The sequence below is a fragment of the Heterocephalus glaber genome, unplaced genomic scaffold (assembly GCF_053883595.1).
Source record: "Heterocephalus glaber isolate CG9 unplaced genomic scaffold, H.glaber_assembly_v1.0 deba00001532, whole genome shotgun sequence".
NCBI classification, from domain to species: Eukaryota; Metazoa; Chordata; class Mammalia; order Rodentia; family Bathyergidae; genus Heterocephalus; species Heterocephalus glaber.
The window spans coordinates 8,042,990-8,069,823 of NW_028258330.1; the positions used below are offsets into that span (position 1 = coordinate 8,042,990).

General features: G+C 35.1%; 1 protein-coding gene and 1 long non-coding RNA gene across 12 annotated transcripts in view; one reads left to right on the forward strand and one right to left on the reverse strand.

Annotated features, from left to right (window-relative positions):
* The window catches only part of Macrod2 (mono-ADP ribosylhydrolase 2), a 2,157,923-nt gene that overhangs the window by 942,705 nt on the left and 1,188,384 nt on the right, over positions 1 to 26,834 (reverse strand). The gene's annotated exons all lie outside the window — the stretch shown is intronic.
* On the forward strand, positions 2,837 to 26,071 carry LOC147824637 (uncharacterized). Its single transcript, XR_015441956.1, has 5 exons — positions 2,837 to 2,994; positions 15,396 to 15,478; positions 17,884 to 18,042; positions 20,126 to 20,245; positions 24,173 to 26,071. It is a non-coding gene; the product is annotated as an uncharacterized LOC147824637 (long non-coding RNA).

Consider the following 26,834-nt stretch of genomic DNA (forward strand, 5'->3'; position numbering starts at 1 on the left):
TTAGATTCAATAGGGACAAATGAGTCAAAGGTTTTCAGCAGCAGCTTTGACACATTACCACACACTGGCAAATTTGTATTTTTCAATTTGGACAGTCAGAGCACAGAGGTTTAAAACAAATATACACACATCACTGACAATTATCATCTTCACCTCTCCATTCCATTCCTAATAGGAAGGGTGGGGAGAGAGAGAGAGAGGGAGAGAGAGAGAGAGAGAGAGAGAGAGAAAGGGAACAAATCACTGTGATATATTGTACTTAAATTTTCTATTTCATCTCCAAAGCTATAGGCTCAGAATGTTAGGTTTTATAAATTTTCAAATAGTCTACATGACTAAGTTGACCTTTTAGCATTCAAGAATCAAATATGTGAAGTAGTGTACTGTATGTTAGAATGATTATTGATGGTAGCTACAGTCATTCATTCTAAAAGTTTCTAATGAGTACCTTTCTGTACATTTTACTTTTTAGAAAATTTTTCTGTGTTCGATTATCATCCAAATTTTAAATTCTATTCTTAAATTATAAAGGCTACAAGTAGTATTTTGTTACAAACAAAAGTAACACATATATGAAAACAACATATTTAAAGATTCTATACTGTTTAAAATGTGACACTGCATTTCAGAGTAACAAAGATGAAACTTCTTCATTTTATATAATAATCTATGCAGCTTCAAATTACACTATTTAAATGCAGATAAAGATTTAGGAAAATTGTGATTCAAAAGATCTGTGTGTTTGTTTGTGTCCTAGCAATGAAATAAACTTTTGGTGATTCAGGATTAGATTCATAAAATAAGCATCTATTACTGATTATTAGTTTAGACAATACAGACATTTTTAAAACAAGGGACAAAACATTTTCTCACAAATTTTATATTACAAGAGACATATAGGTAAGAAAGATAAAGTCAATGAGGCAACATTTCATTGAATACCATTAACCAGTACCTTGGGTTTATGATGGGGTAAAATAGAGTAATATTTACATTATGATAGGGACACCTCATGAGCGTTTCAATTAAAATATGCAACCATGATATCATCAAGCTAGAAATTGGTTCTGCATGACTGAAGCTGAGGCCCACTGCACTGGATGTATTTATTCCCATTTATTGAGCTATGACCCTTGACTTCCTTTTAAGGCCTTCTACCAAAAACCTGAATTAACACTCAGCTTGAAATTCAGCCTATTTCCAGAATTCTCCTTAATGGAATGGATTCTGTATGCTACACATGACAAGAGCAATGTGATGAAGTTCTTTGCGTTGGCATTCATGGTTCACAGCTTCTTTCTCTACCATAGACCTGCCCTGGACTTGCCAAAGAGGGTTAGGAAATTGTTCACCCCCAATTAGGAGCAGACAAAAACGTCCTATCACTTTGATGTGATGGTGAATGTGTTCCACTGGGCTAACAGAGGAGGGCCTCATACAGTGTGTCTTTAATGACAGATCTGTTTAACAAATTCCTCAGTTAGTTCCAACTTTCTTTTCCAAGGAAAAACTGTTCAAGAAATATTTTCAAGAAGCTAATGTAAACCTGCAGCAGACTATTTTGAAATAAAAGCACAAAATAATTATACATCTTTTGAATTCAAGGTGCTTGGTAATAGATAACTTCTTTGAGTGTAAGATTAACTCAGTAGTCCTAGATTTATTATAATTTAAAGTTTTAAATTTTTAAATTCAAATCCTGCTCCTACAATTGATCTCAACAATCAAGATGGAAAGCCATAATTGGCTTAGAAGTTTCAAGAGAAAAATTAAATTCAGAGTTTTCTTTAGATTTTTTTTGTGCAAAAAATTTAAAATCTAACTGTATTCTTTCACTCATTTCTTCATCCAGGAAGAATATATAATGAGTACTGTCTATGTGGCCAATACTGTGCTAATTTCTTGGGACACAGAGGTGAACAGAGGAGCCAGGTCCAGCCCTTGGGGAGCTATTAGGTGACTGAGTGGATGAAAACAAGCCACAAAAAATAAATACATCACTTCAAATTGTTGTAGTGTCATGACGCCTGTCAAAAGTGCAGCGATAGAGAATAATTAGGTGGTTTCAGAGACAGTCTCTCTGGAGATCTGACTCTTTTAACAGAGACCTGAAGTATGAGGATCTGGGAGAGAGAGAGAGAGAAAGAGAGAGAGATAAGGGGAGAGAGAGAGAGAGAACAACAGCGATGGAGAGATATGGAAGACATGATGGAGAAAAGTATGGGAAGGAGATGATGTAGAATTAGGCCACAATCCAAGTGCTGCCCATAAAAACAAACCTCAAGGTCAAGGGATGCTGGAAGAACATACTTAGGCTCCTCATCCACCTGAGACCCCCACCCCCACCCCACCCTGGGAGAGTTGCTTGTGTCTCCTTTCCCAGACTCCACCTCAGATACCTGCTATCATTCTACTTTAGGGTCTGACATCTTCTAGAGTCTCAGGTGGTAACTACTTCCCTGCCCTACCAAGTGAACCTTCCACCTAGGCCCATTGCCTGGTGCTCAGTTGAGCCCTGCTGATCTTTCTCTAAGCTGGGCAGCAGGCAGTGGGTTGGTGCTGCAAGGAACCCCTGGTGCTTAGCAACTCTGGATCAGTTTCTCTCTGGGAAAGCTGAAAAGTCTTTGGCAACTCTTAAATATCTTGCCCTGTGACAACTAAAAACTTTGTTCTTTGGCACTTGTCCTGAGGCTATGCAGGAACTGTGTTTCCATGAACCTTTTCCCTCTGAGGAGAACTGGCAGAATGGAAATCTGTTGGAGCTCTAAGAGTGACCTCACAGTGACCATTGTGGCTTCAGCTTATCATGGTCATTCATAGTCATGGTCATGGCTAGAAGTAAGCAAGCCCCACTCTCTGGAGCCTCTGCTTCTTCCAGACTGCTCGTCCTGCTGACTGACAGCTCCTGGACCAGCGTCGGGGACCACACCACTCTTCCTCATGAAGTTTCTCTGCAGAAGCTGGTTCTACCTGACTTCCTACTCGCCCTTGGAGGTATCAATAGAGGATGAGAAGTAATGTTGTTTGATCCCTTCCTCTACTGTTTCATCTGTACTTGTCAACTTTCCTTATCTATTATATGACTAACGTTTCTAATAAAAACTGTTATTGCACAAAGTCATGTGGTTTTGCTTCGGGATTGAACCTTGAATGATACATATCTATTATCCTAAAGAAAGGATATTTAACTTTGTCTTTAATTCAGAAATTTAGGAAAACCTAACTTGCTTACAAATTAACAACAGAATAGTTGAATTTTGGACAAATTATATTGATAAACCTTATAACTCAAATAATATGGATAAACTGCTTTTAATTAGCATCTGGTTTGTATAACAACCTGTCTTCATTTACTGTTGTTTTCTTTGGACAGGAAACACATAAATAAGCAGCATGGGAATTGATCATAACCCCAATATTTCAGAAAAAACATTGTATTTTTCTGTTGAGGGATATAAGTGATTTAACTGAAATACAGTGGGAGTAAAAGCAATATGAAAAGATAAGAAAGCCACCAATAAATAACAAAATTCATGGACACATTCATGTCCTTGGTTATGAGGCCAGAATTTTGTAAGAGAAATGCCTGCATCTGATTAAAAAAAAGCTTTCAGGTTATTTGTGTCTATTATCAATAATGCATCTTGAAATTTTGTTAATAGTGCATGGGAATAAGAGGACAGATTTGCTTCATGATGACATATAACTAAAACTAGATCAATATTCCCCCCATAAAGGCATTGTGTGTGTGTGTATGGACAAAATTAGACATTTAGTTGCTGAAATCCCTCTGGAATAACTGAGCCATCTTAAGGTGAGTTAATTTATTCAGTTCTCTACAAAGTTAAGATCTTGTGTCTTCACAGTGGCTGGTACTTTGCTCAAGGAAAATGTTGGCCTCTTAGCCAAGAACATGGATGTGTCAAAGAAATCTAACACTCTATAGGCCAGGAGAAAACAAAAACAAAAACTGCAAACAGCAAGATTATTTTCACCTTACTGTAAAACTGCTGCTATTTTCACCGGCAACACAAGAAATGCCCCCTTTCCTCTCCTTTTTTCCCCTTCCTAATATCATACCAAAAATTTTTATTAAAAATGTTTGGGAAAGATAAATAAAAGCAGTCTTACCATGAAACGCAAACATAAGATACTTCTTTTATCTTCCCTGACTTGTTTTTTAAAATGTAGTAAAATAAATATATTAGCATTTTAACTATTTACCAGTGTACAGTTAATTAGCCTTAAGTACATTACCATTATTATACAACAACCATTATCCACCTTTAAAATTCTTTCATCTTCTCAATCTGAAACCCTGTTCCAATAAAATATCTCCTCATTCTCCCCTCTCATTCCTTGTCAATCACTACTCTTCCTATGAATTTGAGTATTCTAAGTAGCTCACATAAATGGAATCATATAGTATTTGTCGTCCTGAATTCGGCTTCACTAAATATACTGTTTCAAAGTTCATCTATGTCGTAGTACATATCATAATTTTATTCTTTTCTACAGCTAAGTAATGTTCAATAGTATGTATCAGCCACATTTTCTTTATTCTTTTATTTACCTTTTGACCTTTCTGAACAAAGGTGCTATGAATATTGGTGTACAAGTCTCTGCTTTCAATTCTATCCTTTTGAATTTTAATGCTGGAAATAATTCATGTCAGCATACTTATACATACATGCATGTGTGCACACACACACATCCTTACACACAATTACAAACACAAGGTGGAGAAAGAAAAGCCTTTTGCTGACTGTGTGGGTAAACTTTTGGCAACACAGAAGTTCATCTGGGGCAGCATCATAGGATCATAGAATATCTTCTATACAGTACATATAAAAGGTATATATATTATATGTAATATATATAGAAGGTATATATTATATAGAAGGTATAGAAATAATATATATAATATATATGGTATATATAAGATATATATGTATATAGAGGTATATATTCCCAGAAATATATAAATAAATATATATATGTGTATATATATAATATATGGTATATATAAGATATATATGTATATAGAGGTATATATTCCCAGAAATATATAAATAAATATATATGTGTGTGTGTGTGTGTGTGTGTGTGTGTGTGTGTGTGTATCTCCAGGATATCTATCTATCTATTTATCTATCTGGAAAAGAAGTTGCCTTTGGTCAGGACCAAAACTCCCCAGGGTGTCATGGTCTCCAGCCCAGTGGTCATTCCACTACAGGATGCTGACTTAGGAAGAGGTTGCTTTAATTCTGTGGACCTTGGGCTAGAAACTTTGCTATCAGCACAATACACTTCATCATGTATCATGCTCATGCTAGGTTTTACAAAAACATGGGTGTAAATGTTGATTTATGTAGTCATGCTACTTATTATTTATTTGATGAGATATAATTTTATGGTTAAAGGAAGTGTGAGGATGGGAAAGAACTTTTACCCTTTTACCCAATTTATACATTACACATACATTTTTCCAGGGCTCACATTTGCAAATATTGCACTCTCTTTAAAGATGTCCCTGTTCTTGAGAAGGTTATAATCTATTTGAGATGTAAAGATCTTTTCCATTAGACTCATTTATTTCGACTTCTTGGCTAACAATGTAAAGAAGAGGTTCTTTGAACTGGTGCTTCTGTATGGAAGGTTCTGGGTGGATAGAATTGGGAGGAGAAGTTCAATGAATCCTATTTTTTGCACTTGAACTTTTAGGGTTTTTGTTGTTATTTTGAGATATTGGAGACAGAACACAGGGCCTTCATATTTTCACACTCAGCTACATGACATACCTTTTTTCAAATTTTTATTTTGAGACAGGGTTTGCTAAGTCACTAAGTTGCCAAGGCTGACTCCAACTTGAGATCTTCCTTCCTCAGCTACCAGAGTACTAAGTTTACAGATACATACTACCAAACTCTGGCATGGTACTTTTTTGTGGTAGGAAATGAACCCAGGGGTGTTGCACCACTGAACAACATTCTCAGCCATTTTAATTTTTTTAAATTTTATTTTGAGACATGATCTTGCTAAATTGCTCAGGCTGGCCTCAAATTTGACATTTTCCTGCCTCGGCCTCCTGAGTAGATGGGATTACAAGCATGTGCCCCCACATCTAGCCCCTTTTTGTTCTCATTTTTAAAGAGAAGACTAGAGAAGTTTCCATATACAATATTATTTAAGAGTAAATAAATATTGTCAATTGTAAGATAATTTTGGACTAAATATCTTTATCCCAGTTAAAGATATTTTCTTTTACCTCTAATTTATTTGAATGGTTTTTAAAATATCATGAATAGTTTGTTGTATTTTCTACCATTTTTCTTCTATTGAGATGATCTTATGCTTTTTCTACTTTAAATTATTTTAAGCTTGAATGAATAGATCAATCCAGTCTTCTGTAATGAAGTGGAACATACCAGGTGTCTTATAAACAATAGAAATGCATTTCTTGCATTTAGAAGGTTGAATGCCCAAGATCGGGATGCCAGTGTGGGTGAATTCTAGTGAGGACCCTTTTCCAGGCTGAAGATTGTTCCATGAGTCCTTGCATTACAGAAAAAAGAATCATAAGAACACTGATGTCATTTACGAAGACTTCACACTTCTGACCTAATAGTCTCCAAAAGACCTCACCTAAAACCATCATACTAGGGCTTAGGATTTCAGTATAAGAATTTGGGAGTGACACAAACATGCAGTCAATAGCAATGAAAGTCAGTGATTTTTTGGGTTAATTTACAGAGTTGTGCAACAAATCGGACTTTAGAATATTTGTGTTATCCCCAAAATATCCTTTGTTTTTGCAGTCAGTCTCCATTCCCACCCCCAATGGCATGCATGAAACCACCATTCTGCTTTGTACGTTTTTTATGGATGTTTCACTTAAATGCAGTCCTGCAGTACATAGTTTTTTGAATCTGGCTTGTTTCACTTAGTATAATATTCTTAAGATTTATCTATGTTGTAGCATATACCCATAATCCATTCCCTTTTCACATTTACAGTTGATGGACATCTGGATTGCTTCCATTTTGGGTCTATTCCTTTGAATTTTTGATATGGTAAATTCATTTATATATTTCCTAATGTAAACAAATCTCAATTTTTTGTACTTTTCCTTTGCTGCAAATCCTTTCTTGAGTTTGGGCATGGCAATTATACTGGTCTCAACATAAGTCTGAAAATGTACATATTTTTTCAATACTTTGGAGCAGTTTTATAAAATATTCCTGTAATGATTTTGAAAGTTTGGTAGAAAAAGATAATTCTACCTATTCTTCAAGTTGTTTTGTTTGGGGAAAGTTCTCTTACTATTGAAGTAATTTATTTTATTGTTGCAAGATTATTCAGATGGAACAGTTCTGAGTCGCAGTTGGTAACTTACATTTTTTAGAAAGGATTTGATGGGAGGGGTAGGGAAAAGAAAAGAAGGGAAAAGAAAAAATATGAGAAAAGGAAAAAAATGGAAACAAAGTATTTGTAAATAGGGAAGGAAGAAGGGGGTGAAGGGAGGGCCAGGGAATGTGGAAAAAATAAGAACCAAGATACATCATGTATACCTAAAATATACCAATAAACTTGATGGAAAAAAAAAGGATTTGTTCATTGTACCTAACTTTTTAAATTTATGGGTGATAAGGTTTTCTTTCTTTTATATGTGAAATCTTTTAGTGTTTCTTCCTTCATTTATAATACTTTAATTTTCTTTTCTAGTATGTTTGTTCTTGATCCTTCTCAGCAGACATTTGTATATTTCATTACTGTTTTCAAAGAAGCAGTCCTTTGGAAATTGTAATCTATACTTTTCTCTGTAATTCCTTTGTTATAACCTCATTAATTTATAATCCTTATTCTTCCTTCTAATCTATTTGTGCTTATTTTAATATTTTTTGCAAGTTAAGTTAGCTTTGTAGCTCACTAATATTCAATCCTTATTTTCTAATATAGCATGAAAAATTAAAGCTTTCCCCCGAACTGTACTTCAAGGGCATTAATATGTACTGTTTTTATAATGACTCAATTGTAAGTATTTTTAAAACTTATGTTACAAATCTCTTTTGGCCCACAAATTACGTACTTGAAGTATTTAATTTTGCAAAAGAACAGTCATTATTTTTTCTGTTTTATTTTCTTTCTAACACCAATCACCATCAAATATACCATGTTTTATTTATTTACCTTACTTCTTGTCTACCTTCCCCACTAGAACATAAGCGTCAGGAGGAGAAGAGTTTGTGTCTGTTCTGTCTAATGAGGTGTCTGCTGTGCCTAAAGCAGTGCCCAGCACACAGCAGGTCTTAATAAATAATTGTTGAAACATGACTGATATGAAGGCCTATAATAGAGCTGATAAAGGTCTACATAGTAAATCTTTCAGGCTTTGTGACCACACATGTTCACATCACATATTACTTTCTTTTCTTTAAAAAATACAGTCATTAAAAGTGTGAAAATCTTTTATTGGAGGGCCATACCTAAACAAACCAGGAGCTGGATTAGGTCTGTCAGCTCTAGCTTGCTAACCATTGGTCTGGACTATGGTCAGCTGTTCATGATTATCCAATGAATGCAAGAAAATATTAGTAACTCATTTTGAGGATTGGGCTTTTTGTCTGGTTTGGTTTGTTGGTAGTGCTGGGGATTAAACTCAGGGCCCTGCACATGCTAACCAGGTACTCAAACACTAAGTTATATTTCACTTATAAGCTTATATCATTCATACTTCTTTTGATTATATTAACTCCTCAATTAGTGAGAATGCTACTTGTAAATCTTCCACTATAATAGTAAATTTATTTATTTTTTGCCTTAAGTCATATTAATCATTGACTAGTACATTTTGATTGTCTGAAAGTATCATATCTTTCTTATAATTAATATTTCTTTTTCAGATCTTGTAAATAGTATATATTTCAGCTGCATTTTTTCTTAAATCATCTAATCTGATAATATCTACATTTTAGCTGAGGAAGTTAGTCTTTTTATATGTATTGTGATACCTGTAGTAGCTAACTTTATTATGTTTCTTTACATTTTTTTGTCTTTTCAGATTTATTGAATATTTATTACGTTTACTTTGAACTTAAAATTTATTCTCTTCTTTCAGTGCTTATTGGACTTTACAGATGACTTTAATCTCCTCCAAAATTATGCAAGGGTATTAAAATGCTTTGGCTTTGATCACCTAGGTTTCAGCCTTCCTACTCTCGTTTTCTGTTCATTTGTTTCATCTTATTTAATGGCACAAATATTGTCTTGTATAGTCCTGTTTGTTTAGACCTACTTGGGTCTCTCTTTTTCTATTACCAAGTTTTCTTACATTTTCTCATTGAATCTTCTTTCTGAGATTATTTCAGTTATTTTTCTCCCTAAAACTTCTACATTAGAAAAAACCTGTTGATCATAAACTTACTCAGTTGTTGTTTATTTGTAATTGTGTGATTTTACTCTCACCCTTTTTTAATTAAGTGTATTTATTGGTACATTTTAGGTATATAATATAGTTATATTCATCATTGGGATCTTGTATCTTCACATGCTGTATCTAGGTTCTTATTTTTTTCCCATTTCCCAGCCCTCCCTTCACCCTCTCCACCCTTCCCTATTTACAAATAATTTGTTTCCATTTTTTCCTTTTCCCTTCTTTCCTTTCCCCTATCCCTCCCATCCCCCCATTCCTCTAGACCTTTTCTTCCTATTTCACAGTATCAATTATACACTTTGATCCTTATTTACACTTATAGTTTTTCACACCAGAGAAACTATTTGGTATTTACACATATGTGTCCTATTTATTTCACTTAAGAGTATGGCCTCACTCTTGAAAAATACATTTTCTGGATACACACATTTGTGTCTTGAAAATTATCTTACCTTTTAAAAAACAGTTTTAACTTTTTAAATTTATTTTTATTCGTAGATGTTTATAATGCATAATGATTACATTCACACTTTTGAGAAATTCTCCTGTCTGCTGCAGTAGTAGAGAAACATGCTGTCAGTCTGTTATTTCTTTGTATATCAGCCATCTGTCTTCTTTCTTTGACTATTGTGAAGCTGGTCTCTGGTTTTTTTTTTGTTTTTTTTTTTTGGTGCCGAGGATTGAACTCAGGACCTTGTGCTTGCAAGGCAGGCAGCGGAACCACTGAAATCCCCGGCCCAAGCTGGTCTCTGTTTAAGGGCTTAGGTGATAATTTCTTTATCCTCCTTGAAATACATTGTATTTTCTGAATCTGAGAATCTGTGCTTTTCAATAATTTTGAAAAATTCTTAGCCATTAACTCTCAAAATACTGTTTCCTCATTTTAAAATTTTTGATGTATTCTATAATTCCAGCTAGTCAAATGTTAAATATTATTGCTTATATTTTCTACCTCCTTAACTTTATGTGCTATATTTTGGCTAATTTCTTTAAATATACATTTCTGTAAGAGATTCTTTTTTCCAAGTGTGTTTAATGGGTGGTTAAGATCATCCATTCTCTTTCTATCTTTCAAAGGTCATGTATATTTATAAATCATATCTGTATTATTATATATTTTGTAGGTGTATATATATATATATATATATATATATATATATCAATTTCAAGAAGTTCCATTTTATTTCTTGAAAAATCTGCCTGATCTGCTTATAGCAGTTTAAAAAAAAAAACTTTACGAAGCTAGGCTTGGTGGCACATTGCCTGTAATTCTAGCACTTTCAAGGTTGAAGCAAGAGTATCACTGTGAGTTCGAGGCCAGCGTGGGCTACAGAGTGAGACTCATTATGAAAAAAATAAAATAATAATAATTAAATTAAAAGCTATGAATTAATATTAATTTAAAACATATCAAATATTATTTCTTATTCTATATATGATAATTTCAAAATCTAAACCATCTGAGAGTTAAAGGCAGTTTATTTTTTGGTTTGGATTTCTGCTTTTAGTTTTTTAGTATATGAAGGGTTTTCTCCTCTTAATTAGCAAATTTTTCATATTATTAGCTCTATCAGACTAAACTCTGAGAATTCTGAGGGAAATTTTCCTCCAAGGTGTATTTACAGCTATTTCTGTCAAGATCCAGGGAGCTGTTTGAATAACTATTTTCATTTATTGGCTAAGGGTTTGAACCACAAGGCCATGCAAGGACAATCTATGGCTAAAAGTTTTTGGAGGGACTTTTGGTTTTACTATTACTTTTACTTTCTATCTGTAGATAAGAAGGAGATAGATGGGCATGGAATTCCAAACTGCAGTGAGAGATAACTGAAATAAATAATAGATTTCATTTTAATTTTTACCTTTTCTCAATATTGAAAGATTAATCCTATGCTCTGCTGGAACATTTATAAAGAAGTTCTTCATTTTAGCATCTATGTATAAATTAGAAATTAAGTATAGCTGATAGATTCTAGAGGTCAGGATTCTAAACAGGATTGATTTTTAGAGGAAATGATGAATTTTCTACTTTCTAAAGATCCCTTTTGTATTGAAAGATGACAATGTAAATTCCTGAGATAGTGCAGCTGAACAACATCCAGATGGTGGTTTTTTACAGAAAATAGTAATTTACTGGGCTCACTTCTCTTGTATGCCAAGCCATATGCTCATTCCAGCTTCTTTCCATGTTCACTAATAGTCCATTTAAAAGGTGTAGTATGGATAGATGTTATGAGATTCCTCTTAGTTTAAGTTCAGAGGGACTACACGAAGCTGTTTCCTTTTAACCTGAATATAGTAGTTAATATATTGTGTTATTACTTTGACCATATTAATTAAATTATTGTCATTTAATTTGGGTCTTATTTATACCATTGTCAAAGACTTACAAAAAATTTTAATGAATATATACTATGTAGAATCACTTACAGATGTATCTAATTTAATCCTTCCTACAATGAAGAGGAAATCACCACATTAGTCCTATTTTTTGTATGTAGAAACTGAGACTCTGAAAAATGAACTGACGCCCTGTGTCCATATGAAAAAGAGTTGGCAATGCTAGGATTTGAAAACCAGCTATCTAATCCAAGATCTTGCTTCTTATACTTTATTATATTTGCTTCAATTGGGTAGCTGTGTGTCCGTGTGTGAGTGTGTGTATGCACATGCGTGCATGCATGGGAATATGCATATTGGTTGCCAACCCTTTAAAATATTCACTCCCTGAATTCCTGTAAAATTTCTATCTCTTTGGTAAGAAAAAGTCTAAATATTTTACAAAAAAAGAGATTCTGGGCAGAGAATACTAGTTAACACCTACTCAGATTAAGCATAGATGATTCAATAATTTTCTCCTAGAGTTGTTGTAGATAAGAAATTAGTAATTAACAATGTTTCTTTTAGCAAAATATGGACTCAATATTGACTATACACAGAAAATGCCATCAAATGCAGGAAATATAATGGGTTAAATTATTCTACTGATCCTTTCTAAACCAAAAATTATGAGAGGGTTGGAGTGGGATGGAGGGGTGGGGGAAATAGTTATATTCAAGTCTTTTTTCTGTTTATGTCTGTCATACAGTAGGAGCTCATTATTTTTTTAAAAAGAAATGATTTATAGGTGTGACACTAAATGAGTTCCTGCAGAACAGGAGGGTCAAAGGACAAATATGGCTAATATTTCTTCAGAAAATGTGTATTTATTATATCCTGAAAAGAAATCATACTTGGACAACTGCCTGAACCTGCAACAGAGTGGGTTTTTAAATGTTTTTAATGGGCTTGTTTATCTTCAACTGGTTTTTCTGATGATTTGGTTGATTCTCCATTGAGAAATGGGGAAGAGGGATGAAAACAAGGTGAATGTAAACTTTATGTACTGCAAACATGTACTAATAAAATAAAAAATTTAAATACAAAAGAATATATGAAAAATTTTGGATAGAAAGTGTTTGAGCCTAGAAGTCCTGGGCATGCTACCTGACTTCCCTTTCAGGAATATGGGGCTAGAGGCCATAAATCTGAACATCTGATGCACTTAAACTCATGAAACCTTTCATTTCTTCATATCTAATTCCTAAAAAAAGTCATTCTACCATGAATAAGAATTAGGATGAGAAGTAATAAATAAACTGATTGCATAAAAACTGTTTTGGAACTATAATTTGGAAGACAGAAAACTTCTCTTTCCATCTTGGAGCTATGAAAAGATAATTAGTTTCTTAAGAGTCACTTGTAGCAGAAGGCAGGCTTAGGCAGGATAATAGCCTCCTCTGAGAAATGGAAGTCAGGCAACATTCCGAGTCTCCCATCTATGACATAATATGAAGTATATATTTGGTCTCTGCTCCTAACTACTAAAATAGCCCTTCCAAAACCTTTGTAATTTCCTGAGTGATGCAGGTGCTAGGAGCATCTTGCATTCTAATATTTGATATTTGACCTCGTTTCTGACATAGAGCTCTAAAAATCCTTGTGATTTCCTGAATGATAGGGGTAATAGGAGTTTCTTGTACTCAGAGCTGCTAACCCCCTTGAAATTTTCTTGTTGATAGGAGCATCTTTGATTCTAATGAAGCAAATTTTGGTGATTTTTCTGGCAGCTTCAAGATGAATGGGCTGGTCACCACAAATGCAAAGCTATACCTCGGAACTTTCAATCCCATTCATCCCCATACACTGGGGAGTAGACAGCCTGGAAACTGAGATAATAAACTGTCCTATCTAACAAAAACTTCTGCTTATATTACCCATATGATGAAGGTTCCATAAAAATCTTTAAACTATAGGGATTAAACCTCTTAGGTCTGATGAAAATACCCTTGCTTAGAGTGCGGTACTGCCAGCTTCATGGGGGAGAGAGTTTGTTTGGGTCTCTTCCAAGTCTCATCCTCCGTACATTACCTGGTCATCTGACTGTTCATCTATATCCTTTATAAGATCTATATTTGGATAGACCTGTGGGATTGAGCCCTTCAGTTGTGGGGTCTGCATTAATTCTAACTCTGAGTAATTAGTGCAATAATTTAATTCAGTTGTAAGGCACTCACTATCTCTAAAAATTGGAGACATGTTTGTTCTGTCTACATCATTTGGTTAATTTATTTAATTTATTCAAATACAATTCCTTCTTCAATATTTTCTTGAAAAAGACAATACAAATGCACCAGAGACAAACTTTCTCAGCTCTCTCAGCTAGGATTTAGCATCTTCTTCTGTTTTCCATCAGTAGTTTGCTTGTAATTGACTAGGCTAATATTTGTAGGAGAAAGAGGGAGAGAGAGAGAGAGAGAAAGAGAGAGAGAGAGATTCATTCTCCACTACTATATACACTCCCTTTGGATATGGGAAGAGACCACCCAGTGCTTTGTATGGCAGAAGAACATTCACTCCTTCTTCTCAACCAACCAACAAGTTAATATATGGCCCCATATAGACTTTTTGAAAGAAAGGATTATTTTCTTCTTCCACTTAGTCTTCCACAAAATAAAGCAACCCATATTTTTCTTCTTACCTTCCCCAAAAAGTGGACTACAAAATAATCCTTAGCTTTATTCTCTATAAAAGAGGATATTTCAGTCACTATACTTCCACCACTCATGGAGTTGCATATTTTTTAAAAATCCAAGATACAAGAATATTTTTTAAAATCCAGGATATAAGATCCTAAGAGTCTTAATTGAACCCTTACTTCTCTAAAATTTCCAAAGTTGTAAATTTGACAAAACTGGCTATATAGAAAGAGAAATGGAAAGGCAAAGAATGAACAAAAATTGGGAGAAAAGAGGGAGCTGGGCTTTTCTCAAAGGTTCATACATTTATCACATAAAAAAGATTCCCCAAGGCTTTACTAGTTTTGTTTTATGAAAAATAAGAGAGAGTAGAGAGTCTACAAAGTAATTCTTGTTATGTGATTTGTAGGGATTCAAATACAACAAAATTATATCCTTCAAATAGGTTGAATATTGTGTTAAATCTCTATATTATACATTAAAAAGAAAAAGGAAATTTCTTTTTCAACTGTGCAGGTAGAAAAAAAATGTGTAGCAAAGACTGGCCTATGCATTTGAGGAAGATGAAAAGAACAAAACTACAGTCAATGTCCTCAGATTTCCTGCTGATAAATGTGAATTAAATGTAAAATTCCTTGTCATCTTACAAGTGAGAAGTCCAAGCTTTTGAATCACTTTATATTCCATTAGTGTCTATTTTTCAGTCTACTCAACAAGTTAATGATCTTATGATAGGATTTCAGAATTGCAGATTGAAGTAAACAGAGAAAGCAGCAGCTGTTTTTTAAGAAAATGAGTAATACTACAGGAACCAAATCTGAGATTTTCATTTGCTTTGCAAGCAGATGACCCATGACTTAGGATATTTATTCAAATTAACATAACACAAACGCAAATTGAAGTTAATATCACTGACCTCCACCTCTTTTTCTTTTCACTACCAGATTTCTTCTGTTGAAGTAGAATTAAAAGGCTTGTAATTGAGAAGCTCTCTCTGACTTTATCCTGCATTTTACTAAATTTTGAGGTAAGTGAGGAGGATATAGTCTCTCTATGGAACTCAATTTTCCCATCTGTGAAGTCAGGAAAAAATTGCTGACTATCATGCAAGCCTTTTTTGGGCACACGGCGGGAAACACATAGGCAAAATACTTTTATATATACTTTTATATATATGCTGACTACTCTTATCACTACTGCTACTATTGATGTTATTAAAAGCATCATATTATTTTATAATCTGAATTCCTTCTAAAAAAGGAAGAGATACCTATTTGAAGAGTTTTAGAACAGAACCAGCAAGATAAGTAAGTCCTGTATTTTGAAATCATATTCACGTCCATCTGAAGCCATTTCCACAAAGGCAGACAGCATCCGGTATTTGTCATCACTGTGATTCAAAACACAGCAATAAAAGGGCCAGGGATATAGCTCAGTGGCACTGTGCCTACCTTCCAGGTACAAGGTCCTGAGTTTGAACCCCGGTACCAGAAAACAAAACAAAAAAAAAACAAAAACAGTGATAAAACATCTGTATTCTTTCTGTAATTGAAGTTATCCATGGTATGTTCATAATGGTGGATGCAATGGTGAAGGGACAGAGTTGCCACACTTTTAACTGGTAACTGAAGCAAGTTTAATGAAAGTGCTCTTTTCAAAGGTACGCGATGATAAAGTGCCCAAAGGTTTGTGTCAATGGTGAACCCTTAACACTTCTGGATCTATAAGTGCAAAGGAAAAAATTTAGTTATTAGAACCCAATGAGAAGTATAAATGGGGAAAAGAGCTGCTTTTGTGGAAGAATCTTTATTCCTCTACCACAAACCTGCATTTGCAGGTGCAATAATAAACACCTTGACCTATCTCTTATCCCAAGCCCAGACCTCTTGCCAGGGCCCGCCACTGGCAGAGATACCTTTGGTTCACAGAGATCAGTCTCCTGAAGTACAAGACTGATACCAGAGGATAAAAGGTGGGTTGAGGACAAATACCAGACACTTAAGACATTAACATGGATGTTGTCCAACAGTGACTGCTGAGCTTATCTTAAAGCTTACCAAAAAGGAACAACTAACCCAAACACGCACGTACATAACTAAATAACTACTCAAAGTCATCCACATAGACACAACAGGTCCACAGCAGCCTTTGCTATGGGCTGAAAATTTGTGTTCCTCTTAGTTTTTATTTTGAAATCCTTGTCCTTAATGTGACAGTATTTACATGTGGGGATAGTGTGGTAATTTAATGTAGATGAGAGCAGGAGAGTAAGAGCTTCACGATGGGATTAGTGTCCTTTGAAAAAGAAGTGTGCTCTCTGGCACCTGCACTCCAGGGATCTCAGTCTCTGGATAAGCACGCACTGAAGAAAAGCCACAAGAGCAACAATGTAAGGGCAGCTGTCTACAAACGAGAAGGAGGGACCTCACCTGGTGCAGAATCCACCACATTCTGGTAGGGGACTCCCAGCTTCCAGAACTGGGAGAGAGCCATGTCTGTCACTTAAGCCACCCAATCTATGATATTTGCTGATTAAGACAAATGGTAAAAGTTTGAAGAGTTAATGGTGAAAGACAAGTTGTGGACTAGGCAATTAGAATATATTTGACTAGTGCTATAATCACATAAGACTCACAACAAAATAAAGTAAATTTGATACCGATTTAATGATTGGAATCTTTGTTACTTCACTTTTTTTGTCGTTACTATACTTCTTTTTAAATTTAATTTTGTTGCTAGAGGCCAGAGCAAAAAGTAGGAGGAGAAAGCATTTGAATAAATGGCTTGGCTAATATTGCAACTGAGCCAAATCTAGGTCTCCTGAGGGTCTGTTAAGAGGAAGGTGTGAGGAAGCAGGAAGGAGCAGAGTAAGAAGCTGCTTATTTTTCTGTGAAGACGCTTGACCTTCCTGGCCTCCCCAGGCACTCCACTCCTTTCTCCTAGAAAAAGAGAGGGAGATGAGATGACTCACTCGAGCCTAGAGGAGTGGCTCTAGAAATCCTATATAGGATGGGCTTAGGGAAGGGACTCTATTACAGAGGGGATGCTTGGGTAATTAACTGAAGGAGCAATGCACTGTAGGCCATGAGAGAGTGTCTTAAATTTGGGTAGCTTGAGGATACAATATACCAATTATGAGTTAACAGGGGATAAATCAGTAGGGACCAATCTTTCCTAAAGAGAAAATTGAGATGAAATAAAGTAGATACAATGAGAAATCTGCGGCTTGTGTTACTAATTTTTTGTCCTACTGGAAGCTTATCTTTCTAAGTCAGTGATCACTTCAGTCAGAGTAAAATGGGAAGATAAGTAATGAGACAGTGGAATTAATCTGATAGCCAGCCTGGTAAATAAAGAATAAGACATTTTTACTATGGAAGGCAGTCACTGAAGTCAGAAATTCTCTTGCCTATGTCTTTATATTTTTGCCAGATCTCTTTACTCAGATTTCAAAGTGAAGAAGGTAAGAAAAAAGAAGACTGCAGATTTGAAAGAGACATAAGGATAAACATTTGACCTTATTTCACCAGTGAAGGTGAAATCATTGGGAAATTTTGTCTGAGCTGCAAGTGCTATACCTCACCACTGAAGGTAAGCAAATGCTTTGCTCCAGATCCATATGTATTGCTGCTGGTAACTCACAAATACAGAGCACAAACTCTGAAAATTTAAAACTCAGAAATACTAAGAGCTAACTGAAAGCCATTGAGTTTTTCTCATATTCTTCATGTTTTAAATTGAGATCCTAGGTGTTAATGTGGAGATTGCAGTTCAAAGGAAGACTACCATACATGTCTAATTTTACTGTCATTTTTTTTTTCACTAGTTTATTTATCAACAAATTAATGTCAAGGATTGTATTAGGTGTTCAAGTCACTGTTCCATCCCTCAGGGAGCCCCTGGTGTAAGAGAGAGAGGGAAAGAGATAGGATTGGTGGAGACCATGCTCCAGCAAGGCAGAGCCCCAGAGGAGCTCTCTTCCTCTGTCCAGGATTAGTAGGAAGAAGAGGTGTATTCCTGAAGAAGAAGACTCTGAGGAAAGAAAGAGATATTTCCTGGCAAAGAGGAGCAGGGTGAGAGGTTCAGGGAGAAGGGCCAGGCTAATCCAAGTCCTAGAGACTCAGACAGTGGCTAGGGATGCTTCAAACCTGTGGGCACCGTTCACATGTGAAGGATGAGAGAAAGGACTGAGAGACGGGCTGCAGGGCCATGTATATTTGTCAGCTTTTGATGGTTTGTTTTTATTAGTTCATGTTTACAGTACATAATGATTACATTTATTGTGGAGAGTTGGTGTGTGGACATAACACATCTTAATTACCTTTTCATTCCCTTTCCTTCTGTCTCCTGATCCCTTTCCCTTTTGCAAAAGTTCTATCTCCCTGTCCCATTATCTTTTATTTTGCTCTTCAATTTACTTATACTCTGGGCTTCTCCTATAAGATAAAACATGCAATATTTAACCTTGTTTGTCTGATTTCATTTAACATTATGTTCTCAAGGTGCATCCATTTTCCTACAAATGACTCAAGTTTATTCTTCTTTATAACAGAGTAATGTTCCATTGTGTGAACTTTTTGTAGCTATGACAAAATATCTGACATAAATATATGGAGAAAATAATAATAATAATAATAATAATTATTATTATTATTTTGGCTCATGGTTACAGGGACTTTAACTCATGGTCCACTGATTATAAGGTAGACATATTCATAGGGTGTGGCAAAGGAAAGCTGCTTACCTCATGATTGTAAGGAAACAGAGAGGGAAAGAGCTAGGAGGGGCTAGGGATCAAACCAAATAGTCTCCAGGGTCGGGCCCACATGACCCACACCCTTCATCTAGGCCCCACCTCCTCTAAATTTCCATCATCTCCCATGCAGCCATCAAACCTTGTTCTCATCAGTGGATTAATCCACTGATAAGATTAAAGTTTTTATGAGCCAATCACCATGTGAAACCCTACCTCTGAACACATGAGACTTTGGGGAAGATAATTTAGATACAAACCATAACATTTAAAGCCAGGAGGACCAGGTTATAACAAGCTGCATGCAAAAATGGACTGCAGCCTAAAGGTGATGGGAGTTTGAAGAATTTTGTGTCTGTGTGTATGGGGTAGTGTTTATATATCAGACTCCTCTAATAAATTATATTTATCAGGCAACATCTGTTGATTACCTACTCTGAATATAGAACTCTATCCTATACACAAATAACAGTTTCCATTTTTGAGATCTTAATATGATCAGGCTACCCTAAACAAGGTGGGTAGTTGTATGTACTTTTTATCAATTCCTCTTATGTTTATTTAAATTTTTTTCAATTGAAGAAACAATAGAAATTTTCAAGCCATTCATCCTATATTTGAGCCACCATCAGACCTATGGAGAATGGCTATAAACCTCTCCACTACACTGTCCTGAGTCAAATGATCCATTCAATTAAAGATTTCTAAAAATAGGAATTTCTTTTCGAAGAAGCTCTTTCCTTTTTGAGAGGAATCCGCTCAGAATTCATACCTTAAAATCCCTACCGCAAATGTGATGATATTAGGAGGCGGGCCTTTGGGAGGAGATTAAATTATGAGGATGGAACCTCTGTGAATGGGTTTAGTGCCCTTATAATTGGGATCTCAGAGAGCTCTTGTATCCTCTTTCCACCATGGGAGGACGTAATGGGAAGACCGCATTTGCTTCTTGGGAGAGAGATATCACCAGAACCCAACCATGCTGGGACCCTGATCTTGAACTTCCAGACTTCAGAACTGTGAAGAATGTTTCTGTGCTTTGTAAGTCACCCAGTTTATGGTGTTTTGCTATAGCAGCCCAAGCTAAGATAAATGTAGTAACCTATTCTGTCTTCAAAGTGATAATGTCATTTGCTAAAGCAGGTGGGAGAGTTTCATTTGGGGAGGTGGCAGGATTTTCTGCTCATTGTTAGCATCTCTCCAGGCAAGCTACTCAGCATCTTAGGGTGATGTGTCACTGGCAGTTCTGTGAAAGGCTCCTGCCAGTGCTTCTCTTAGTCACACCTATAAGTGAAGGTGAGGAAAAAGGAAACTCCTTAAAGAGAAGAGGTTTCCAACAGTGCAGGAGGGGCCATATTGCTTTTTCCTCATGTCTTAAGAATATTAACTTTGGGCTGGTAAAGCAGTTCTGGTAGAAAGTTCTGAATTCACCAGTAGAGAGATGACTCCTTCATGACCAGAGGTAAAAGCAAGAATAAAAAGAGGAAGCAAGTCATCACAGTCAAGTAGAGGACATTCTAGTGAGCCACAGTAAAAGATGGAGACTGGAGCTAATAGAGCTTTGAAAAGTACACCCTAAATTACAACAAAGGTTCCACTATAATTGGTAATTAGTGTTTGTCCCAGTGAGGATAAATCATTTTAACTTTGGTCTAAATATAACATACACAGGGAAATGTATACCTAAGTGTACAGCTACATGGATTTTCACAAAATGAACACACACTTACATAAAGAAATAGGACATGGTCAGTGCCTGAGAACTCTCCACATACCTTCAGGCTCTCCTTGTCCAACAAAACTACTATTCTTAACACATAGATTGATTTTGCTAGTTTTAGGTTTCACATAATTATAATCATTCAGTGTGCACTCTTTCATAATGGCCTTCATTCATTCAGCATTATGCTTGTGAGACAGGTCTTCATTGTCATGTGTAATTATCATGTTGTTGTATAACATTTTTTTGTGACTTCATACCTTAGGCTGTTTACCTAAGCACTTAGGGTAATTTTGTGGGGAATGGTGGGAGTGTAGATATTTTTTCAGTTTACTCAGATGGAGGAAATGAATAGTCTTATTTATAACATCACTGGAAATGAGTTCCAATAAATGTTTCAGACTCTTTGCCATTTGAAAATAAAATTATAAAACAATTTTGATGAATGAAAAAGATAGTACATAGAGATTACTACAAAGACTCATGGAGGGAAAATGGTTAAAATTATAATGCTTATTCATTTGTAATAAAACAGAGGTCCTGGTTAAGGAAGAGATCAGATGCTAAGCCTATTTTATGATTTCTCTCTCTCTCTCTCTCTCTCTCTCTCTCTCTCTCCAGTGTGTTTCCCCATATTTCAAAATCTCCTACATAAAACATTCTTCACTAAATCTTAACTTTCAATCAGACCCAGTCTATAGATGAGAGATAAGGAAAATTATACAGCAGCAATTTAGTACTCAATCTCTGTCATTTCAACATGACAGCACCAGTTAAAAGGAAGGGATAAGTGCCATGGATTGAAATTCTGAAATAAAGGCATTTGATTCATCTTGACTATGCCATTTGGAGCACTGGCCTCCAGGGTTAGGCTCACTTTCTTCCAGTCTGATTTATAGCTTGTTCTCCTAGGGGATCCTCCAGTTTCAAGGGCATCAAGATATGATTTATTTACATAAAGCCAATCAAGGGTTACCCTATTCTAAATATTAGGGACTAGCACTGCTCCATAAATGGAACAAAAATCTTAATCACATTAAAGCTGATTCTCAACAATTGAAACAGTAAGGCTGCAAATACGAATGATAAACCATGATAATAAAAAAAACAGAAACAAATGTGTACTTTAAAGAAAAGCTTATTGTCACTTTTTGCTTGTCTTCCCAAAGATAAATACTAAAATTGGTGTCTTAGGATACTTCATCTTGGTCTTTCATGGTTTCAAAATAAAAGATAAATTGTTTTTCTTTGCTCTTTTCTCTCCCAGAAACATTTTTAAAATGATATTAACTCTGATTTATGTCTAGATCTTTTTAAAAAAAAATTATAAAAAATAAAGAATGAAAAGTCAGATGTACAGAGGAACTTTTCCATGCAAAAAGAGGGTCAGGGAAAGAGAGGTTAAAACACACACATCTTTTTCAGTGCAATGTATTTCTTTGATTACAACATATCTTAGCCAACAAAACATGAAAAAATAGAAATCTCACTTTATTATTCCCTGCTTTAATTGTGCTATTTTTGATCGATTCTACAACTTTATGAGCAGAGTACAATTAAATTAGCTTTTCATTACTCCAATGATGAGGAACTTTATTTGATTTCCTAAATAGCTGCAGAACTAAGAAGCTAGGAATTAAAGAAAAAAAAACAAAACAAAACAAATCAACAAAACAAATTGATTCCCACTTTCATTACAACAAGTTAAAATATAAATACGGATAAGAATACTCAGCACAAACATTCCTTATGTGCAGATTGCAACAATTACTAAGATTTCCAGAAATGTTACTTTCCTTATTATTAAAGAACTTAATTTTTTAGGAGAAAATAGAAAACATAAAAATAAATGGCTCAAGAAAAAGATTGAACAAAGAATAAAAATGTTATTTATGTGGAAGATATTATCAATTTATGGAATAAGCTAAAATTATGTTTTACAAGTTGTCAAATGTATCAAAGCCGTATGAAGTGAAAGCTCAAAGACTGAGGATGAATGTAATCAAATACAGCGATACCTCGGTTGTTGAACTCAATCCCAAATTCGTGTTTGAACACTGAAAAGTTGAGAACTGAACGTGTTTTTCTCACAAGAAATAATGAAAAACCAAATAATTGGTTCTGAGGCCCAAAAATTACACTTATAAATTCATTTTTTCAGGACTTTCACAAATTTTGCAATGATTTCTGATTTCTTTCTTTAACTCAATTGTAGTTCTCACACCTAGCTTTACTGCTGGCATCACTAACTTTCCTTGGAGCTGTGGTTACAATATTTTATGCAAAAAAAAAAGAAATACAATGACGAATGTTTTCAGCACTATCATAAGCACTGTACACTAGCACCATTGTCTGGGCAAGAGCAAGGCTTACCCTGAAGCATCGCCCCTTTGTGTTCACCTCATTCTCCGCTGTAACAGGTGTTTTCAAGTCGGGTTTTCAGTTACCTATTGAGCAAAATTATGAACATTGAGCAGATTTTTTTTTTAAGTTTGCTGTTTGAGTAGTGGAAAGTTTGAGATTGGAGCCATTCCACAACTGAGGTATCACTGTACTTTTTAAATATTTTAAATAGCAAATTATACTCCCTGTACTTAATTACTTTGTTGCTGGTAAGTACATATTTGTAACATGCTAATATTACTAAATATGTTTATGCGTGAAAGAATTTATTACAATTTGTCTGAGACTTATCATAGATAGTTATCACTTTAATATCACTGATAGTGTTTTTTTCAAATTTCCACCACCTGAGAGCCACTAATGAACATTAGGCATAAATGCAAATGCTAAATTTAGGTAAATTTAAAAAATATTATGAAAAAATCTTTTAAAAAATAAGATATTTTAAAAATTGTTTCATGTCAGCCACAGGCAAGCTGTTATTTACACATTTTTTAATCACAATTTAAACATGGGAATGACTGCTTTAATATGTTTCAAGTTTCAAATACAGTTGGTTTCTTTCCTTACTTTGCATTTACACTGTATCAGAGAAGCCAAGTTGGAATTGATCATCATTAGGAACAGTGGAAAATGTTTGGTGTTTCTTTCAGATATCAAGGTGTCCTGGAATGAAATGTTTCTGCCTGAAAGTGATTGTTCAAGGTCTTAGAATATGTACCACATACATTGCTAAGGATGTCACTTTAATGAATGATATGAAACATAAATAGTCTTTGTATGCCTGGTGTCATGTGAGAAAACATGCGTTTTTCTTAAAATATGATTGTTTTTCCCTCTCTCAGATGGTGAACTTCAGTTTGGAAAAACAGAACCTTTTCCTGGAAACCTAGGAAATAATTGGTTATAATTTTTTGTCTCCACCTTCAACACCAACCCTGTATCTGAAAGTGAAATGTTGGCACTGTATACGGTCTGTGAATGCAGCAGTGTGATTTTCCTGCTGCTCATGGGGCTGAGCTCTGTTAGTCCCAGGATGTCTTTTCCAGGCTGCATTATGGAGTCCAACATAGCCATTAGCTAAGTTAAAAATAATTTCCTTTCCTAAAGTTTGGACCACCAGTAAGAAGCAAGACAAATATTTAATGTGAATCTCTCCCTCATACGTGTAGCACACATATGCCAAATGCAGATTTCTGCCCTGCACTTAGGTTTTTTGTTCTGTAGCAAAATATCTACCAGCCCATTCCAGGATAGTAATTACTTTTCCACAACATAGGCAGATTCCAGTGGTGTCCATTTGATTCAATAATGTTGCCAAAAACTCATTATGTTTTCTCTCTGAATATAAAATAAAATTTGTCATTAAACTTGTGGCTGGTTTTATAGCCATCTTAGTCATAGTGTGACATTTACCTAACTTTTTTAAACACAGAGTGCAAAGTTGAATTATGATGCTGTGATTTCAGTGATTTTCCCTATCTTTTACAACAAAATACATTAATTTTGATGAGGAAAGTATTATTTTATCTTCCAGAGAGATTTAATTGGCTCAAAATAAAGGTCATTGTGTCTTGTTTGAAAGCTGCAAGAAAGATTCAGAGGCTTCATGTCACTATCTGACACATTTATTATAATTGGATCAGGGCTAAAAATTTTAATTAAAAATAATTTACATCTTAATTCTAGTTTAAATTCCTCTTTATACTGCTTGGATGAAATTAGTGCACCATTTCAATACAAATAGATTCTATTGTACATTTGCCTTGGAGGCCTGTTTACCATTTATATTTCTTACACTAATTTGAATTGTACTTATACAGTAGGCCCTTGAGTTACAGCCAGCCTCATATACAAACAACTTCGCTTACAATGGGAATTTTAGTTTTAATTTATGAACAAAGTCTTGAGTTACGACCCGAATGCTGGTCTTTCCTGTGTGGAGTTAATCGAGAAATCCTGGGCCAATGTCTCTCTAAGGACACAGAGATGTGCCTGGAAGAAAGTGTGGCCTAAAATTATACAGGAGAGAGACTTTGAAGACTGTGTAGAGAAGCCTGGGGCTTCAAATGACCTATGGTTGATGACATTGTCACTATAGCAGAGTCCATAGGCTTGCAAGTAAGTAGTGGTGATATTGAGCAACTGGTGGAGGAACACTCAGAGGAACTGTCTACAGAGGAACTTCAGCAACTTCTGGCTGAGCACCACAGATGGCAGCTGAGGAGCTTTCTGAAGAGGAGGGGAAGTATTAACAGTCAGTGCAGCAAAGTTCTTCTGAAATATAGGAAATCCTGAAAAAATGGACAGAGCTACAAACATTTGTAGAGAAGATCCACCCAGATAGAGAAAAGGCCAATCATTGCATTCACTGCTTCATTTTTTTTGGATATGGAGGATCGAACTCATGACCTTGCGCTTGTGGGGCTGGCGGTGGAACCACTGAGCTAAATCCCCCACCCTGCATTCACTTCTTAATGACAATGTCATGTCATACTACAGAACAGTGTTAAAGAAAAGACAGAAGCAGACGATCTTAAACCAGTTTTTAGTTCTGACAAGGTTGAGACCTAATGAGCCAGAAGGAGGTACTATTGAGCTACAGACTCTCCCAAGGAAAGAAAGGACAGACAGCCAGATTCCTGACATTCTTATGGACTCTCCTTCCAAACAATAACCACTTTCCATTTCATCCTCCTTTCTTGCAAGCCAAAGACTTCATATTGAATGGTGAGTACAGTGTGAAATTGTTGTTTCTGGTAAACTAGGCACATTTTATAACTTTTTGGTGAATACACTAGAAAAATTATTTGTGTTTCTGGTAAATTACCCACATTATATAACCCCTTTTTATTATTAAAAAGTTAGTTAAGGGGTGCTTTGGGAAGTTTGGAACATATTATGGGTATTTCTGTTATTTCTTATGGAAAAAATAGTCTTGACTTACAATCAACTTGAGTTACAACCAACCCTCTTGAACAAATCAAGTTCATAAGTCAAGGGTCTACTATATTCCCACTCTTATTAAGACATTTATGCTTGAGCCAGGGATTTAGTTTGGTGGTTTCACCGCCTGTTGTGCAAGTGCAAGGACCTGAGTTCGATCCCTGGTACCAAAAAAAACAACAACAAAAAGACATTTATGCTTTAGCAAAATGCTTTTGAACTGGTATTCTGTTGCTTGTGAATAGGGGTTATGATTCATCCAAATAGTAACAAAAAGAAAAAGTAATAGATATAAATAATTAGAAAAATATATATATTTTGGGAGAAATCATATTATTTACTGAATGCTGGCTGAGATGACATGACCCATGCACTCTTTGCAATTACTCTATAGCCTTGAAAACCATAATAGGACTTAACGAAGAAAGGCCAATGAAAATCATACTTACATTTACATTTCAAAAATGTTTAATGTCTGTATATGAACACATCATTTTTTGACCTATTAGGTAAGACATGGACAGAACAATTGATTGGATATTTTTGGACTCTGAGAAATTC